General features: G+C 38.7%; 1 pseudogene; it reads right to left on the bottom strand.

Annotated features, from left to right (window-relative positions):
- Nucleotides 1-20,875: 20,875 nt before the first annotated feature.
- LOC118600466 lies at nucleotides 20,876-20,994 on the bottom strand (annotated as a pseudogene).
- Between the last annotated feature and the right edge of the window lie 348 nt (nucleotides 20,995-21,342).

Genomic DNA, 21,342 nt, shown 5'->3' with positions numbered 1-21,342 from the left:
AGGGATCCTATCACAGAACCTAATGTGAAAGAAAACCAAATGCACCAAGAGCCTCCTGTATTTATCCTCCCTGGCTTGTCAAGCAGTCAGAAAACAGAGACTTGACATTAAAAGGTATGTGCTGAATAACCCTATCTGGTTGTTAATGATGCTGTGATGTGGGAAAGCACCAACTACTGCTGATGCTCCTCTGAGCAGATCTGTATTCTAGAGGAGTCAGACCCAAACGCCTTTGTCTAAGAAGATATTTAGCATTTAGAACTTACAGCCAGAGCATCCTCAAGGGATTTGAAATTTTATTTGAGACTTATGGGAAATGCAAAAGGGTCAATGCATTAGGAGAGTTGCTTGAACTTCAAGGATGACTCAGTTAGTTCAAATTCACTGGGCATGTTGCTCAGAATATTTGAATTTGATGTGGGACCAGTCCCCTGACAAGCTGCATGTGGGTCAGGTAGATGATATCTTACTCAACATGCACATCTACTGAGTGCCAATTATGTATCAGGCATGGGCTGCATTTGGGGATGGATGCAGAGGTTAAAATCCTTCAGCCCCTGACTTAATAGACCTATACTCTCATGAGGGATGGGAAAACAAAAGATCTCAATATGTAGGTAAGACTTTTACAAGGCTCCTGTTGGACACTGGCTTTGGGAGTGTCCATTCTTAGGAGAGTTCCTGAACTCTCCCCTCTGACCTCTGCCTCCTAGAAAGCAGTGATGGCCACAAGTTCCCAAGAGGGCCATTTTCAAAGGTCCTCTTTGTTCACTCACAATAATCAACTGAAGGGCAAGGAAAGGTATTTCAATGAAAGAAAAGTGGTATCATGTAAGATCCTGGATAAATCTTAATGTGCAAAAACGGATAGCTCACTCTGCTCCCCCAGGTCCCCCACCCTCTCCCCACCACTAACTGGTAGGGAAGTAGCATTGTACCAGGGAAAACTCTGTACCCTCTTCTGGCTGCCAGTTGCTAGGCATGGAACCAGCAATATGCTAGTAAACTGGTTCTCAGAAGGGGGACGAAAAAACTCTAATTTGTAACATTTGCCAATTTCTGTGGTGTAAATACTCCCATCATGGCTGATTTCAAGCTATCGGTAGTTTAACAACTTGCTTGAAAAATTCCTGAAAATTTAATAGGCTCTAGTGAACCACAGGAATTGGCTTCAGCACACCACTACTACATCGAACCCTGTTTAACCCTTGTTTGTTTCCCCAGAGGTAAGAATTTCTGCACTGGTATTGCCAAGACTGTGTAAATATGAAAGTGAGGTAGGCCATGCCGTGAACCATCATGGTGCCTGGCACACAGGACAGTCTCAGTAAATATTGTTTCCCTTAACTCCTCCTTTCTCCACTCTGAGAATAGCAAAGTGAGATATGTATTGCATTCATTCATTTATTCAACATTTATTGAATACCTACTATGTGTTGACTACCCTGCTAGGCCCTGAGGGTTTAAGATAGAGTAAGACAAGGGCCTTTCCTGAGAGCATCCTGCAGACCAATGTGGGAGACAGAGCCATGGTTCAGAGCTGTGGATGAGAGCTCTGAGATTAGTGCTGTGAACTATGTGTGTAGAGGTCATCATGGGAACAAAGAAAAGGGGCAAAAAGGAATGGGTGTTCAGAGAAGTTTTCTTGAAGAAGGGGATGTGTATTGAGTTGCAAAGCATGAAGTAGATGAAAAGGGGAGAATGTCATTCTCAGCCAGTGTAGACAAGTGACTTCCTTTTCATTATTCCCCAAGGAGCCTTTTGAGAGACATCTTTTTTCTAATCATTCCTCCCTTCCCTCAAGAAATTTAAAAATATGCTGTATATCTCTTTATGTACTGTATGGATATTTGTGCTTTATATATAAAAAGAGCAAGATTTTATCTGCTACCCCGGAACCAAAGGGGCAGTATTGCCTTTGGTTGAAAATGGAGACTCTAGACCAAAAGCTCCAGGGGGCACTGTGTTAGAAACCACGACTCTTCTTGCTAACCATTGAGCGCATAAGAAGCAGTTAATAATTATTTGCAAAAAGAATGAATACATCAATGTTGTTGCCTGTACTAGTGCAAGAAGTGGGGCAGAAGAATAAATTAGCATAGGTGTATGAGGCAATGCAGAATTTTGCTCCCATTTACAAATAAGGAAACCGAGGTTCAGAGAACCGTAAGGGATCAGGTTGGAGGGCTAGGTTGGGTCCAGTTGTCAGGTCTTTAGATGCCAGGCTGAGATGTCAGATTTGGTGATGAGGTTCTAAAACTCACAATTTACACTGAGGAGAGATTACCCATGGCTCTCAGGACCCCTTAGCAATGAGCCAAGATGTGGATGCCAAGGCAGAGATGAACAACCACTGACTAACTTACTATGCTCCAAAGTTTTAATGAAAGAGCTACAATTACCAAGCTCTCTGCCTTTGGCACATGAGAATCCATCTCAATTTCTCCCTTTCTTTCTGAAGCGACAGTGATTAAGGATTCATTCTGCACATAAAACAAGTGATCAATGGCTCCTGGCAGTTGCCATTGTCTCTCTCCCACCCCCCCATCAGTAGACAATGTATCTTGGGGAGCTGCCGGGGCCTGAGAAAAATGAGTTTGCCAGACACAGTTCTATTTTGATTTAGATCACAAATAGCTCAGCTTGGTTTTTACATTGATAACAAGGAGATGGGTTCCATTTCCTGAGCTCTGCAATCAGAATAAGTCCATCTCTGTTGATAGAAAGAGAGATTGATGTTTTTGAGTTAGTTGTAATACACTGTCCCCAGTTTTTTTGTGGTCAAGAAGAGACACAAGGACCCTCAGGCTGACTGACCTGGCCCCTTTGCTGGAACCTCAGGGGTCAGTGGGATTACCAGGCCTGGGGCTCTAGTCTTTCCTAGTCACCCAAACCAGTCTTCACTGGGCATCAGTGGTGGGCTTCTGCTCTAGAGAGGGGATAAAGGCAAGAGGGAGGCCAGGCTGGGGGAAGGAACTGTCAGCTAAGGGCTACAACACCCAGGTGGGGGCTAGAAATCTGGGAAGAGCTTGTAGGTGGAAAGGGAGGCCTCAGGCTAAGGCTGTCCTCTGATGTAGCAGAAGGGCCATGAGCCAGGAGGAATAATGGGTACTCGAAGAGAGGGCTTCAGTCTCCCCACTCCATACCCTACCCAAAATGTTCTCCTTCCATACAACCTCTCCTTCCCAAAGGGGACTAAACACTGAATTTGTGTCCAAGGAGCTTGGTTTTGGAGCAGGAGCCAGTCGCAGGAACAAAGGGTGATCAGTGAGAGAAGCATCAATAGAAAAAACTGCTCAGGGCTCTGGGGAAGCTGCACCGAGGAGGAGACATCTGGGCAAATGAGGAGGGAAGAAGTAGGGGCTTTCCAGCTGGACAGTCAGAGGAGGGGCATTCCAGTCCAAGGGCGCTGTTTGGGTGAGGAAATGGATCCTGTAGAGCTGGCTGGGCAGAGGGTGCAAGGGGAAGGATGGTGGGAGGCGGGGATGAAGGGTGGCTTGTTGTCCAGGGGTTATTCTGAGGCAATAAATGAATTCAGATAAAATAGTGTCTACATATAATTTCAATCATGAAAATAACCATTGGAAATAAATTTGGGAAAGAAAGAAACCAAAATGTTAGCAATACTTCCCTTTGATGGTCATGACTTTGTCCTTTGTTATATTTTTTGGTTTATTCCAACTGTCAGTGAGTATATGCTACTTTACTTTTTTATTTTATGCCTATTTATTTTTAAACAGCTTTATTGAGCTGTAAGTCATATAATACATACTTCACCCATTTAGAGTATACAACTCAATGTTGTTTAGTATATTGCAGTTATCACTATAGTTAACTTTAGAATGTTTTTATTGCCTCCCAAAGAAGCCCTGTCCCTAATTCGCCGTCGTTCTCCATTTTCCCCATCCACTCCCACTCCTACTTTCCGTTTCTCAAAATTTGTCTATTCTGAACATTTTATAAAGATGGACTCATACAATATGTGGTTTTATGTAACTGGCTCTGTTTTCTTGAATTCATATTTTCAAGGTTCATCCATATTGTAGCATGTATCAGTATTTCATTCCTTTTTATGGCTGAATAATATTCCATTGTGCGGATATATCATTTTTGTTTCTTTATCATTAATCGATGAACATTTGAGTTGTTTCTACATTCTCTGTTGTGAATAATGCTGCTATGAATATGCATGCACAAGTTTTTGTGTAAATATGTTTTCAATTGTCTTGAGCATGTATACCTACAAGTCAAATTGCTGGGTCATATGGTAATTCTTTATTTAATTTTTTAAAGAACTTTCAGGATTTTTTCAAAGCAGCCCCACGATTCTACATTCCAACCAGCAATGTATGAGGGTTCCAGATTCTCCCCATTTTCTTCAACCCTGTTATTCTGTGTCTTTTTTAGCCACCCCCTAGTGGGTTTAAGTAGTATCTCATTATGATTTCAATTTGCATTTCCCTAATGGCTAATAATGGTAAGTACCTTTTCATGTACCTATTGGCCATTCGTGTATCTTCTTTGGAGAAATGTCTATTCAAATCCTGTGCCTATTTTAAAATTGGGTAATTTTCTTTCTATTGTTGAGTTGTAAGAGTTTTTTTTAAAAAAATTGTAATCCGGATGCTACACCCTTATCAAATATGTGATCTGCAGATATTTTTCTCACATTCCCTGACTTGTCTTGACAATGTCATTTGAAGCACAAAAGTTTTTGATTTTTATCTAGTCCAATTTATGTTTTTCTTAAGTAACTTGTTCTTTAAGTGCTAAGAAACCTTGGTCTAATCCAAGGTCACAAAAATTTACCCCTGTGTTTTCTTCTAAGAGTTTTGTAGTTTCAGGTTTTACATTTATGACTCTGATCTGTTTTCAGTTACTTTTTATATATGGCGTAAGGTAAGATACTCACTTTATTATTTTGTATGTAGATATCCAGAACCATTAATTGAAAAGACTATTCTTTCTCTCATTGAATTATCTTGGCACTCTTGTCAAAAACCAACTTCCCTTAAAGGTATGGATTTATTTCTGGACTATCGATTTGTCGCATTGATCTATATGTTTTTCCTTCTGTCAGCACTTTATACCACATAGTTTTGATTACTGTATCTTTGGAGAAAGTTCCGAAGTTGTTAAGTGTGAGTCCTTCAACTTTGTTCTTCTTAAGGATTATTTTGGCTCTTGTAGGTCCATCAAATTATTATATGAATTTTAGGGTCTATTTGTCAATTTCACCAAAAATGCCTCCTGGGATTTAATAGGGATTGCATCAGATCTGTAGATCAACTTGGGGACTTTACTTTTAAAGAAGAAAGTGGTCTCAAAGTGAGGTCATATGGTACAGAAGAAAGAATGGATGAAGACTTCAAAGTCAGGCAGATAGCAATTCATATATGATATATGGCTCTTTGTTGAGCCTCAGATTCCTCATCTGTAAAACAGGCCTAAGGATACTTACTCTGAAAGTGTTTTGGGTATTAAATGAGTTTACCTGGGCAGGGTGTAAGGGCAGTGCTTAGCACATAATTCCAGCATCCAACCACTTCCTGGGGTCATTGGAACTCACCTAACTAATGGAGATGATAGAGGAGTATCAGATTAGAAAAATAAATGTAAAGGCTGGAAAGGACCTCAGTGATTAAATTAATGCATAATGAAAGTTGTTATCTGTGACCTTAATCTTTCCTTTGCCCCTAGAATACTTTTCTCCCTACACCTTTGACAAAACCCTGCTCACCCTGATGGCCTATTTGGAAGTAATCTTTTCTGAAGGCACCTAGCACTTTTTCATCTCTGACAGCATCTAATTTTTGTTTGCCTGTTTTCTACAGATTTGAGTATGAGTCTTAATTCTACTTCTAAATCATAAACTTATAAAGGCAGGATTTCACTGTGTCTTCTTGGCATGTCAGTGTGGGTGGGCTGGATTAAGCATGGCCCCATTCATGTACAGATAATGTGGATGTATGTGTGTGTGCACGCGCACACACATGTATGTGCATGGTCAGATTTCCCCACTTTTCTCTCCCCACCTTCTGCAAGCACACATATATCCTGTCTCATGCTCTACCAGGCTCTGCTAACAGCTAAAAGTTTAAGGACACAGGCGTATAGATTCTTGAAGACCATCGAAGGTCTGCAGAGGTTTCTTCCTGGGGTGTGGGTGCTCACTTCACCACCTATGCCTTGCACACCTGGGAGGGTGCCAGCACCCTCTTCCGCAGGGTGTTTTATCATTGCTTTTAATTTTACCAATTTGATAGATGAAAAAATAGTATCATATCTTGATTTGTATTTCTTTCATTACAGTTAAGATTAAATGTTTTCATCCTTTCGTTAGTCATTTATACTTCTCTTTTGATTACTTTTTCCACTTGAACTAGTTCAATATCTGGATTTGAACTTATAAGGAATAGACTGGAAGTACAGTTCAACCTGGTATAATATGGGAGGTGTGTGTGTGTGGCGGGGTGTGTTTGTAGATAGAGACACAGCCTGAGAGACCTAGAGACTCAGCACAAACTTTATTCTATGGCACTGTAAGCCATAATGGAACAATTATGGCATGTGGTCCCTATTAAATGCAAATTTTAGCATCATAGCCTTCCATGTAGAGCTATAGCTGAGATCTGTTTCTCTTAATTCTTTCATTTAAGCCTCCTTGCTGACTTCAGACATTGGTGACTGTCAAAACGTCTCTCATGTGAGCACAGGCTTCTGATCACTTCCCTTGGAAAAATAGAATTGAACATTACATGCCCTTGTTGGGGTGAGAAATTGCTTTTTTGTATCTGTTGCCAGTTGCCAGTTAATTAACTAAATGTTTGCTAGAAGCGGGTCTGGAGCTGGAAACAGAAAGGGAGAAGGGAATCCAAGTGCTCAGTTGCCACATGGAGAGTTTCCATTGTCTGGAGTGTGCTGATGGGTCAGGATGGTCAGAAAAAGGTCAAACTTGATCATAGTATTGGGTCCCAGGGTCCAGTGAGGGCAAAGATGACAGCACCTTATTCTTGCTCAGAACCCAGGAGAAAGGTTCTGTGGACAGCTGCACAAAGCAGATGTTTAGATTAAAAGTGCGTGGACAAGGGATGACCATGCTCTGGTGGAGGGAACAGCTGGGACAAAGGCCTGGGCCCAGAGAGAGCTGGACATGTGGGAAGGGGCAGGTGACTGAGAAAAGTAGAGCTCTAGAGCTCCAGGCATGGGGGATGGTGCAGGTGAATGATGAGGAAGAAACAGTGGGCTGTGGGCACTTGATAGAGCCTTTGGACTATATTCTGTAGGTGATTGACCTGTAAATGTGGGACAGCTTCAGTTGGAGTACTTGAGAGAGAAAATCTGGTCCCTTTGTCTAATGACAGGCTGTGGATTAAGTAACAGGGCCAACTCTGGCTTCTGGTTTAGAAGCCTGGGTGGATGTGTTGCCAGGAACTGAAAGGTGCTCTAAGTAAGAAATGAGTTCAGAATCGAACATACTGAAATGTTCAAACTGAGGAGTCTGGTATATCTAAGAAGGTGGGAATTAGGTGAATACCAAATTCATGAATGGAACAAGGACAATCCGTGAGAAAGAGAGAGACGAGAGGACATTCACTCCAAGTAAGTTTCCTGGAAGCCTGAAGAGGAGGTTTGTTCTAGGAGGAAGCCACTGGTTATAGTGTCAAATGCCACAAAGAAGTCCAGCTAAGATGGATTTGGCAATGTAGCATTTGACTAAAGGCGTGGGGTTTGGGTTGAGATGAATCTACATTCAAATCCTGGTTCCAGCACTTAGTATATGTAGGGCCTTAGAGGTATCACTTAACCAGAGCCTCAGCTTCTGCATCTATAAAATGGGGGAGATGATGATAGTAGCCATTCCATAGGGTTGTTGTGAAGATTAGGTAAATTATTACAGGTGAGGTGCTTGGCATAGATCCTGGCACTCTATGAGCAGGTAATAAATATTACTATTATAGTTGTGATAGATAATCATGGTACAATAATAATTACATGAGGATATATATGAATGTCATATTTCTTATCTAGTCCCGGATGGGTGGATGTGATATTGTGATTTATAGTTAAGAAATACATATTTGGTTTTTGTCCCATTTTCTGACACAGATCTCCTAAAACCCTTGAAATTTCCTAAGTGATGAGAGCAATAAGGGTATATTTTGTTTTGGTAATGAGGTGACTTTTAAAAAGCATCTAAGGTTGGGGCTGATCTCCAGAGGAACCCACCAAGTAATCAGAGAGTTGAACTTTCATTCCTACCCCCCGCCCCCCAGAGATTGAGTTTAATGACCAAAGGCTAATGATTTAATCAGTCTTACTTATGTAATGAAGCCTTCATGAAAACTCAAAGGAGGGAGTCGAGAGAGCTTCCAGGAAGGTAAACACATGCAGAGTGGGGGAGAGTGGTGTGCTTGGAGAAGGCATGGGAGTGGTGCCTCCATTCCCCATACCCTGCTCTGAGCATCTCTTCCATCCTGCTGTTTCTGAGTTAAATCTTTTATAATAAGCAGGTGAGCTAGTAAACAAAATGTATCTCAGTTCTGAGAGTCACTCTAGTAAGTTACTCAAACCCAAGGAGGGGGTCATGGGAACCTCTGATCTAGATCAGGTCAGTCAGAAGCACAGGTGACAACCTGGGCTTGTGATTGGCTTCTGAAGTGGGGGTGAGTGGGCAGTCTTGTACAAATGAGCCCTTAACCTTTGGGATCTGATGCTATCTCCAGGTAGAAAGTGTCAGAGTTGAGTTTAATTGCACCCAGGTGATATCAGAGCTCTGTACTTATGATTTTAAACTGGACCCAAGCTCAGTGAGTGAACATGAAGGGCTCACTGCCAGCTCTTCAAAGAGGGTCTAGAAGAAACTTCAGTCACTCCTCAGAGCTGCAGCATGTTGTACAGCTGATTGCCTAGGTGGCAGGAAGGGGCAGAGGAAGCTACAATCAATAGGACCTTCTGGCTCAGTGACTAGATCTGTGATATCGCCAAGATTACTCAGAACAAGAAACCCAAGTCACTATTATCAGACCTGATTCTGGGCTTGGAGTTCTAAGAGAGGAATGTGAACAGCTCCCAGACCCTACAGGAAAGGGTGAAAATACCCACTCCAGGGGGACTTGCTCACTGAATTTCCACAGCATATGAAGAGAACTAATGCCAAGAAAGATAGCCAACGAGCTCAAAATCAGTAGAATTCACTTCCACTGAATGTCAATAATAGAGCAATCTGAAAATGACTTTAAAATTTGTCTGTTTAAGCTTCTCAAAGATATAAAGGAAGGATTAACATCTAAAAAGAATGAGATATTACGAAACAAACCAGGTAGGTAGAAATCAAGAACAGGTGTATATGAAAATGAACTAATCAGGTGCTGTAAATGAAAAATCAAGTAATTAGAATTAAAAAATGTTCAGGAGACAAGATCCACTCTAGACTGGATTTGCCCAAGAGAACATCGGTGATTTAGGAGATAACACTGCAGGGTTCATCACAAATGTTGCACAGAGAAAAAGAGATGGAAAATATGAAACAAAAGTTAAGAGACATGGAGGATAGACTGGGTATCCAACACATATGCTTTCAGAAATAGAGAATTGAAGGAATGGGAGCAATGTAGTTTTCAAAAAGATAAAAGCCAAGAAGAAAAATAAATCCATTTTTGAAGCTGAAAAAATAATTTTCAATTATAAAATTTTTTTGAAATAGAATTAAAGTATTCTCAGTGGTAATTAAAATGGGCTATATTTACCTAAAGAGCTCTTTAAAATACATCATTTAACATTTTATTTATTTTACACTTGAACAAAAAATAAAAGACTATTAAGGATACAAAAATGTTACTAGTAATTTAAAAAGCAAAAATATTCAGGAAAATAATACCCTTTTAAACAAATGTGCAAAAATTTAAAATATACTGCACTTGACCAGGATTCTGAAAAATGGGCAAATTTATACTTCGAGGTATAAATTAATTTTTTGAGGGTTTTGCACAATAATTTGACCAATAAGAAACTGAAATGGAAGAGTCTTTAAAAAAATTTTCAGTTCTGAAATTGAAAAAGACAAGAGCTTTCTGATGAGAAACATACACTAAATGCTAATCAGGAATATGCCTAGCACAATGCCTGCCTCCCTGCTTGCCTGCCTGTCCTTCTTCTAGAAACAATTAGTGAACATATGCTATGAGCCTGACACTGTGGTTGGCTTTGGATATACAAGATAACTATAATACGTTCCCTCTGACAAAGAGCCAAGTATTTGGTAGGGAAGACAGACGTGTAAACCAGTATATGCAGTAAAGGTATAGGGCCCGTGACAGAAATATAAATAGAATATAGAAGATACAAAAAGGAAAGAAAAGTATGTGTGCTTATGGCAGTCTTGATAGAGTAGGTGATGCTTCAATACTGTCATGAAGGGGGACAAGCAAAGACAGGGAACAGCATGGACAAAGGTGCAGAGGCTCATGTGTTTGCACTTGGGGACAGTGCAGGCAGCCCTTGTGGTTGGTGTGTAGGGTTTGAGGGACATGTGTGTCTTTCTTTTCTTTACCCCATGTGTTATGAACTTCACAAAGGTAGGCTCAGTAGGGCTGGTGCTTTCCCAGGGCATATCCAGCAGGGACTGTAAACAGCTGACTTTAAAAAGTATCCTCTTGATTCGCTTGCGTAGATGTAGTGCTATCTTGGTGGATGCCTTTTATTGGCAAATTTCTGGAGAATAGAGGCTGAATGCCTTCCACGAGTGCCTTGTATTGCTCATGTTCAGGCACTCTTTAAACCCAATTCCCTTAGAGCAAGTGCTGCAACAGCCCCAGGGAGGCGATAATACTTTGGAGAGAGGTCTATCTGTCCTTACATGTCTTCAGCTGTTTCACTTGGGAGGTAGTTTCTTAGCTTCTCTGTTCTTTTATCTGTCATTAAGGAATAACAATGCCTGCCACTTCCGTGTCTCATAGACATGTTGTTCTCAGGAACATTGGCAACACACTTTGATATTTGGAGATGAAAGATGCTGGATTAATTCAAAGCTTTATTTGTTGTTTTTCACTATTATTACTAGTTAAATTGCTGAACACACTTTTGACAGTCTTGTCAGAAGCTCTCCCATATGTCCTCTCCCTGGAAGAGTAAACATTGCCTTCAGAGGCTTGACTACTATTTTTTTTTTCTTTCATGGCAGTGAAAAATGACTTCAAATCACAGTATTTAGGATGATGATATTTTTGATGTACTCTGTCCTCTTTCAAGCTCTTACTTTACTCCCCACTCCTGTGTAAAAATGAAAGGGCACAGAAAAATTCAGATGTCAGCCTTGTGTTGGCCTCAGAGCCCCCTAAGGGCCAGTGTGAGGGGGCTGTCATCTGACATTGAGGAGGGGTGGTCCCTCAGAAACAAAGGCTTCATGGGTGTTTCATTTTCTGGTGTATGTTAAAGGGCCCTGCGAGGTTCTAGTCTAAATGTCTGGCTGTTGCTGTCTCCCGAGACATCTCTGAACCCAGATTTTCCGCCTTTCTTTAGCTACCAGTTCCTTGAGAGACTAGATTTTGTGCAACGATCACTATCCTCTAAGTGGAAAGGAGTTCTTCAAAGCTAATGGAGTTTAAGCTTTTATGGTCTTTCATTTAGGAGCTCTTCCAAAGCCCTAGTGATGTGTTCACATTTCTGTGAAATTTACAAAAGTAAGATGTATTGATATCAGTTAAGACAACAGTCTGCTTCTAGTCTAGCTTCTCCTCCATCACACTTCCCTTTGTGTCCAAGTGGCATGGAGAGCCCATGAACATTTTTGGGATTCGGCTAAGGGAAAGTTGATTGGGAATATAGCAATCTGACTACAATTTATAAAGATCATTTGGAACATATCAGTAAAACAAGAATTTACAGATTCCTGACTTGAACCTATACAAAGAGTACCCACTTTTGTCATTTTTATTTATTAAACTATGAGAAAACTTAGGGAAAGATTAATAGGCTGTGAAATGGAAGCCATGAGATAAATGATTAAATCAATAAAAATAATTCATTCCTGATTCAAAATTACAACGAAAAATTCAGAATCTATTAAAAGGAGAAAACCTATAAGAAAAAGATATATTTTAAAATTTACTGACATTTAAGGCCAGATCATTTTTACATGTAGCTATCCTGGGCATTGTAGAATATGTAGCCGCATTCTTGGCTTCTGCTCACTAGATATCAGTACTGTCTCTCCAGTTGTGACAATCTAAAATATCTCCAGACATTGCCACTTGTGCCCTGGGGGCAAAATAGCTCCGCCTTGAGAACCACTGACATAACTACACTGAGGCGGGGGATAAGAAAGGAGCTGACTTAAGTTCTTTTGGAAATTAGTTTTGACTGTATACTGTAAGGCTAAAGACAGAAAGAACAGTGCATACACACTTCTCCTATGGGGGTATGGGTTAGCAGTTCTGAAACTGCTTTCCATATATACTAGGGTTGAACAAATAGGTAAATGTATTGTAGATAGTGAGAGGCAGTTTTCTTACTGTGAGAGAAAGAAGTTACAAATGAGAAAAGGAGAATGTGTAGAATAAATCTTGTGGTGCTGGTTTGGAGTAAGAGAATCAGTAGAAACTTAATATATATCTTTTTAAAAATATAGCACACATATACATACACATACATAGATAGATACAGAAATAAATATGGATGTGCATGCCATTGGTTAATACATATTCATATGCTTTCTACCTCTCTCCATTGAGAAGATCTAGAAGCAATGATACTCTAATAGTAACAAGCATACCTGAATATTTCTCTCCATTAAAATAACCTACAGGTTTTTGGAGAAGTGGCTTCTTCTAGGAGTAGGGTATGCAAAGTACAAGATGTGCTGGGATCATCTTGTAGTACCATAAAGTAAAGAAGGACTTAAAAAAAAAAAGATGGGAGCATGTGAAGGACATAGTAACCATTCTTAAAGAACTCCCAATAGTCAAAATTAGAAGAATTTGAGCAATAGAATAAATTAAGATAGTACTGGATTATAACCAAAAGAATAAAATAAATAGTAGTCTATACACATCTGAAAAGTAACTGATAAATAAATAAATGTAGGGGAAAGGACAACTCTCCTATATGGAAGAACACTTAATGAATGTAGAAGGGATGAGAGAAATAGAAAATCACTATTAAAATCACAGTTATTACCACAATAATAATTTCCATAAGCAACCTCCATTAATGGATAATAATATTAGAAGATGAAAGTTTAAGGAGAACCAGGATTTTTGCATAGTCTCAAAATATCCCCTCCCAAATATTTATTCAATTCAAATAGAGAAATAGTAACCTTCTAGAGGAAAAATCTGGCAGATGCAATCTTAGCCAAGTGGCCAATGTTAACATCATCAGTAATAAGCAATGTCATGTTTCCTGACATGTCGCACGGGGCACTTTACCTCTGGAATTCTTTCTAGTAATGCATAAGCTCATTTTAATCATGAGAAAATATCAGAAAATTCAAATTGAGGGACCTTCTGCAATGTCCCAGACCAGTGCTCTTCAAAAAGGTCAAGAAGAGGGCAAGGAAAAGCTGAGAAACTGGCACAGTCTGGAGGACATCAAAGGAACATGACGACTAAATACAATGTGGATTGAATCCTGAAACAGAGAAAGGATGTAAGTGGAAAAGCTAGTGAAATCCAAATAAAGGACGAGTTTTTGTTCATAATATTGTACGAATGTTAATTTCTTACATATGGTTATTGTACTGTACCTACGAAGAAAGTTAGCATTAGAGCAAGCTGGGTTAACTTTTTGTTCTCTGTTTACTTCTTTTACTTAGCATAATACCCTTAGGTTCATCCATGTTGTCACAAATCATAAGATTTCATTCTCTTTTTATGACTGAATAATATTCCGTTGTATATATGTACCCCATTTTTTTTTTATCCAGTTGTCTATTGATGGACCCTTAGGTTGTTGCCATATCTTGGCTATTGTAAATAACACTGCAGTGAACATAGGGGTGCATATATCTTTTCAAATTAATATTTTGGATTTCTTTGGATAAATACCCAGAAGTGAAATTGCTGGGTCATAAAGTAGTTCTATTTTTAATTTTTTGAGGAACCTCCACAGTTTGTTTTTATAGTGACTGCACTTAAATTTGTATTCTTAATCTTATCATCAGAGTCCAGCACAGAGCAGGTGCCGGTTGTACGTGATGGTTTCCTGTCCCATTCTTCCCATCTCTCCTGGCCTGATGGTCATGAAATGGAGTGTTTTCTCCATAGGTTTACCCGTATTCTCGTCTACATAATGATGAAATCAGCAACTTCCCAGTTTCCCCTACCAATAGTTATAATAGTCATGGTGTATCTGCAAGAGAAACAAACTCCAACGTTAAATAAAGTTCTTGGGAACCTGGTGATTGCAAGACTCCACTCCTAAATTTTATGGATATCTTTTCAGTGGTCCCATTTTACAGCTTTTTAGTGTTTTATCCTCTACTGCTATTGAGTTTCATTATTTGGGGTCTCCAATCATGAGAAAATATGTTCGTTTGTTCTCTTTTATTTTTGAGGTTATGATTTTCTGTCTTAAGAAATAAATATTCTCTCTTCGAAATGAAAATAAAAGAAAGAATTCTTTCCAAGACATTCAAGCCTAATCCTAGCTATTGTTAAATTTTTGGTATATCTTCTTCCTGTCTTTTTTCACACATGGGGATGTGGATATGTATCTTTTAAAACATAATGGTGATAATGCTATATGTACCATTTTGTTTCCTAAAAGCACAACAGAAATATTTTCTGTGTTTTATGTAGTCTTTATATACATCATATTAGTGACTACATTCTCTTCTGTTGCATGAGTATCATTGTTTAACCATTCGTGAATCATTGGATGCAGCAATGGACTTTATTTATAGTGTGTGTGTGTGTGTGTGTGTGTGTGTGTGCGCACGCGCGCGCACGTGCGCATTTGCATGCATGTGTGTATGGATGAGTGACTTAGATGAGATGCACTAAGGAACGGCAACCAGAAAACCTCAGATAGGTGTAAGAAACTTAGGCAAGGGCAGAGTCTCTGCTAGGTCCCTTGGAGGCTGTGAGAAGTAAGGGAGAATACCAAAAGAATGACAAGTTTTGATTCTAGGTAGGGTCTGGAGTTCAGCTTTTTAGTTGAGCTAAATGACTTCCTACTTTCAGGCTGAGTGCCTAGAAGAATGTTTTTTAAGTACCAGGAGAAATGAAAATTAATGCAAATGTCTCTTAGCCACTAAAGCCCAAGGAAGGACAAGGATGAGACATTGCAGCAGAGAAGAAATGCAATCCATAATAAGGGAGCAAACAGCATGTGTGGAGACTTCCAATGAAGACAGAGACTTGCAGTATAATTAAATCAAGTCCTTGGACAGCTGAGAAACAGGCTGTTAATGTGCAGAAGCCCAGTGTAGCAGAGGCGGCCGAAGACGCATTAGAGATTAAAGTCTTGGCTTCCAGGAGCTATGGAAGCCACACCGATTCTGTGGTCCAGCATCTCAAGGAGAATAATTGTGCTCAGTAGTAATGTGAGTGATATGGAAGGGCTTGATTTTGTAGCTTTGCCTAAAGTAATGGAATGCAAACGGTCATTTATTTACTTGGAAAAACGAACAATATTTTACCAAGAGAAGAGATGATTCAGTTAATACAGTTTTGTGGACTGTTTGCCTCCGAAACAATCCACATACTTTGAAGGATACTGATGACATTCAAAAGTCTAGAAATGCTTGGCTTAGAAAGAACAATGGGAACCTGGGACACATCAGCCCGGAACTCTGTAGAAGCCAGCTAAGTGCTTATAAGCAAGCTGGTATTGGAGATAGTCAACAAGCTACCAGAGGAATCCCAAGGATTATAGGAGCTGCCACTGAGCTCAAAAGAGAGGACTTTGTATCAGAAGCACCCGCTCTTGTCACATATGCCGTCTTCATGCTCAGTTTCCCACAAATATTTCTAAACAAAGCAAAAATACTATTCTACACATGTTCACAGACCCTGCCAAGTTGAGAGAGTTGGGATTCTTTCAGGAGCCTGCTTAGCTGATCAGTAGAGAAAGGAAAATAAAAGAGGGAAAAACGTTCTTTTGGTGCAGAATGGAGTGAGCGAGGTGATTTCCTGTACCATGTTGGCATCCGACAGGATAAGAATTGTTTCTGAGCCAAATCATAGGGGTGCTTTTCTCTGTCATGCGCATTGCCTTGGTGATCTTCCATGCACCCCGTAAGGTCCAACTTGATATTCATCCCCTTAGGGCATCTCTGTGTTGGATAAGACTCCAAAAGGACACAGACAATGTGCTTACATTGGGATAATTATAGGAGAGTTTAATAAAATTACCAGTAAAACTATTCACAGAAGAACAGATAGTGGGGAGACCCATCAGCACCCCTGGGTCCAAAAGGATGAAAAGAGGCGTGCACCAGAATCCAAACTCAGAACAGAGTTATGCATAAAAGGCCATCATGAGAGAAATCAGGCCCAGCTGATTAGAAAAATACCTTGGATACCTTCTTATCTCTCCCTCTTACCTCCCATTAGAGCTCCTCATTAACTACAGCCAATCAAAACCAGAGGGCAAAGGAGCATTGCTGTTGAGATGCAAATGGACTAGCCTGGGGGCAGCATGGAGGAACTCTCCTGAAAAGGAGTTGTTAAGATGATGGAGTGGGCCTTACCTGAAGTTATAGATTCTCTGACTTTTGTATTCCCACCACTCCAACTCCAGCCCACCTCTGACCCCAGGCTCCCAGGTCCCACTCTCCTCATCTGCCACCTAGCTGTGATGTTCTACTATGCAACTACCAAGGCATTTCTTACATCCAGGCCTACACAATTTTTTTCTGACCCAAGTTATTTCATGACCAATGGTCCATAAATTATGGGGTGTAACTTGTATTTTTGCAGTTTCCTAAAGAGGATTAGAGAAATAACGTAATAAACAGGATGTTTTAATAGAGAAGGATAGGAAGGTGGTGGACAATTTGATTCCACTCCAAATATAGACTAGTTTTTATTATCTGCCAGCCTTATCAACACCAAATGTTATCTAGAAAGGTAGCGTATAAATGGGTCTGTTCTCAACACTTACTGCCTGGGAGAAGCCTCCATTAATGCGATTAGGATTGTGTACTTTCATGAAGAAGAGAAGTAAAGCAAAGAATATATGTGCATACGATTTCAGGAAATGCTAATTTAGTAGCCTGGAAGTTAACTTTACAGCTTTTTTCCTCCAGAGTCAACTCACTTCTCCCCCATTAGGTGAAAGGCTCTGACTCCTGAGGAAATGTGTTTGTAACTAGGTGACTTTGATGCAAGGCAAGAACAGGGCTTCGTCCCGGATAAAGGTCGTTTGGGAAGATAAATGCTCCCTCTGTATCCATACTTCACACTGGTGAATAGAGTGATAGTCAACCTGTTTATTTTCCAGCAAAGGGGACGTGGCCATGTGACACGTGAAGAAAGAGCCTGCATTTACCTCCTAGATATTTGACCCTGTCCTTCTGAGAGCTACTGGGCATATTTCAAATCTAAATCCCAGGAGAGCATTTCCGGAGCACACAGCCCAGCATTATGGAGAGATGAGGAAACAACCTGAACTTAGATGCATTAAGGAAATCCAATTCCATGACCTTCATCTGTGTCAAGTACAGCACCTACATCTCATGTCATTTTTTTGGTAATGCGTCTTGACTGTCATTTTTCTTTTTATTTTTTTCCCCTCACAATACTGCCTGGTAGTTTCTATCAAGTTCCTACCTTAGGAATTCTTGCAAAAAGCACACAATTAATCTTTTATAGACCTACTCACCTAGGTTTGAAGGTAGTTTATTTACAACATTGTCATTCTCTTGAACCCTGAATCCTCTGGGGTGCATGTTTGTTGAGCCAAGGTCCTGGCTGGAAGGAATGATGGGTTCAGTCCAGCTCGAGAAAACACTTAGAGCTATTTGGTTTCAATTCAGAGGCAGTAATTTTTAGAGATAGAGTTAATGACTGGTAAAAGTGTATTTTGTTTACAGAAATCTTGATCCTCTGGTGTGTCTATTTGAATTTATATGAGGGACCCTGTGCTCTTGTGAGGTGGGAGATGGATACTGTCATAGCTTTCCAAGCTGTTAAAAATTTTTTTTAAGTAGCAGAAACTTGTCATTCAAAGCTAATAAGAAAACCAACATATTTAACAGCTAAATTGGTAAGTATTTTACAAGTTCAATACTTGATATACAATGAAAGCAAGGAAGTGTTTGAGGAACACAGAAATTTGAAACTGCCAGTGATTGATGACAATTACTATACTTTATTAGTTTTAGCATCCATTTTATTTCTATTTTTTTTTTTAAATATATAGTTAGGTTTTACTGTATCAAGAAAAGCCAGATTTACATAAGGCAGTAACTGCAAGTTGTATGTTTTCTAACAGCTTACTTTATAATCTCAGAATACTTTTCAGTCAAAAGAAAAGGCTGGTGAAATTTATTCTGAGGGTTCTGTGAAAATCAAGTTACCTGGAAGCTCCAATCAACACATAGGTATTTTCCTTTATGGTAAAATTTGGGATATAGCACATTTAACATGCTTTACAACAGCTTGATAAATAAAAATATTTTTAAAAAATGGGATTTGAGAGTTCCAGTGCTATGGCATATGGAATAAACATATTCTACCCTGTGTCTGCCACTAAAAGCAACTAAAAGAAATCCTGGACAGAACACATGCCACAGCTATTTGAAGATTCTGAAAAGCAAATGGTAGCAGGCAGATTGGAAAAGGAGACCAGAATTTGAAGTCCTACCAAACTGGCAGTGAGGGATTTTCTCTTTCTGTTTCTCTCTGATATCATCTGGTTTGGACTCAAAGGCAGCTCCCAAATCCAGAAGTGCACACTGGGTGTGGAAACAAAAACTGAAGAGTGCTCCTCCTCTTCTGGTCCTAGGAATGGGAAAAGGGCTCCTTCAGGTCAGAGAAAGTGGGAGAAATCAGCATCTTCCAGTGTCAGTTATGCTAATTTGTAATTTTCAAGAAATTAGCTCATTTCTGATTTGTCAATCTACTGGCATAAAATTGTTCTTAATATTCCATTACTATTTTGATTTTTTAAATATATTTCTAGTAATGCCATATTTTTCATTCCAGATATTGTTCAGTCATGTTTTCTTCATTTTTGATCAGTCTAGTTAAAGGAGTTATAACGTTTTTTATATTTTTCCAAGAAATAATACTCATTTATGTTTATTTGTCTGTTTTCTTTGACTTCCACACTACACTTTTTTTTCATCATTTTACTTATGTTGATTTAAAATTGGATCTTCTTTGCTTCGCTTTTTAAGGAGGAATTTCGTATAATTGGTTTTATACTTCCCCTGCTTCTGATAAACGCATTTAGAGCAATAAATTGCTTTCTAAGCACTGCTTTATTTATATCCCACAAATCTGCAACTGATATATTTTAATTATCACTTAATTTCAAATATTTTAAAATTTCCATCATGATTTCTTCTGTGACTTATGGGTTATTTAGGAGAGTTTGGGTTAATTTCCAAACGTTTGAGAATTTTCCATATATCTTATTACTTCTAGTTTAAGCCCATTGTGGTCAGAGGTAATACTCTGTATGACTGCAATTTTCTTAAATTTATTGAGCCATGTTTTATGGCTCAGTGTATGATCTGCTTTGGTGAATTCTTTACACATTGATTTGTCAACAGTATGTTCTGCTGTTGGGTGGGTATAACGTTCTATAAAGACCAATTAGGTTCAATTACTTGCTGATGTTGCTCAAATTTCTATTTTTATTGATTTTTGTCTACTATTACTGAGAAGGGGTTATTAAAACTTATTACTGTGGATTTGAATTGGTATGTTTTCCCTGTCAAATCTGTCAGTTTTTGCTTCGTGTATCTTGAAACTCTGTTATTGGATGTATATATATTTAGAACTATTATGTCTTCTCCCTGAATTGATCCCTTTATCATTATAAAATGTCCTTTTTTAAAAAAAAAAAAAAAAACTCTGGTTCTTTTTTTGAGGATTACTTTGTTATCTATAAAGTCACTTAGGAATAGTTTCTGCATGTATAGTATTTTCCATCTTTTACTTTGAACTTTTATGTGTCTTTATATTTAAAGCACACTTCCTGTAAGCAACATATAATTTGATTCTTATTTTTCATCTAGTCTGACATTCTCCAAATTTGGAGTCTTAATTCGCTTTCAATTAATGAATTATTGACATGATTGACTTTAAGTCTACCATTTTTGCTGTTTGTTTTCTATTATTTAGCTAGGTTTCAGTATTCCATTTCAATTTCTCTGTTGACTTTTTATCTCTACCACTCTTTGTTTTACTTTTTTTTTTTTCATGATTTCTCTAGCGACTGCAATATACATTCTCGACCTATTACAATGTAATGTGAATTAGTATTATATCACTTCAACTGTAATGCAGTAAATTTACAACGGTATGCTCCCATTTACCCCATCCATTCTTTGTGCTATTGCTACATTTGCTTCTATATTATAAACCCATAAAACTTTTTTATCTTTTAAAAATTCAATTACATTTTAAATAAATTAAATTTTATAAGTCTTATATTTTGCTCACATATTTACATTTTTGTTGGTTTTCATTTCTTCATGTAGAACCATCCGGTATGGTTTTTTATTAGTGCAAAGAACTTCCTTTAACATTTATTATGGTACAGGTCTGCTGCTAATGAATTCTCTTAATTTTATTTTCACTTTTATTTTTGTAAGTTTTTGTTGTTGTTGTTGTTTTTAGGTGAGGCAACCCTTGGTTGATCTCACAGATTGCAAGGACCTTGTCAGTTTACAACCCCTTAGTTTTATTTTTATTTTTTACACCTATAGCACCTGGTCTTTCTAGGTGGTCTCCCATTCAAGTACTAACCAGGTCCGACCCTGGTTAGCTTCTGAGATCAGAGGGGATCAGGCTTGCTCAGAGTGGCATGGCTGTAGACTCACTTTTATTTTTGAAGGATATTTTTACTGGATATAGTATTTTGGTTTCATGAATTATTTTAACATTTTAGAGATGTTATTCCAATATGTCTGGTTTGCACTATTTCTATTGAGAAATTTATAGTTATTTTAGATCATTATTCCTTGTAGACAATGCATGGTTTTCTTTGGCTGCTTTTAGGATTATCTCTTCATTTTTAATTTTTATCTGTTTGACTCTGATATGTATAGGTGTGGTTTTATTTGTCTCTTTCTGCTCAGGTTTGTCGAACTTCTTATATAGGTTGATTGATTTTTTCATCAAATTTAGATCAATTTTAGTCATTATTTCTCCATGTTTTTTGGTC

This window comes from Rousettus aegyptiacus, unplaced genomic scaffold (assembly GCF_014176215.1).
Source record: "Rousettus aegyptiacus isolate mRouAeg1 unplaced genomic scaffold, mRouAeg1.p scaffold_m13_p_3, whole genome shotgun sequence".
Lineage (NCBI taxonomy): Eukaryota > Metazoa > Chordata > Mammalia > Chiroptera > Pteropodidae > Rousettus > Rousettus aegyptiacus.
The sequence above is the reverse complement of the archived record's forward strand: the minus strand, read 5'-3'. Positions and strand labels throughout refer to the sequence as shown.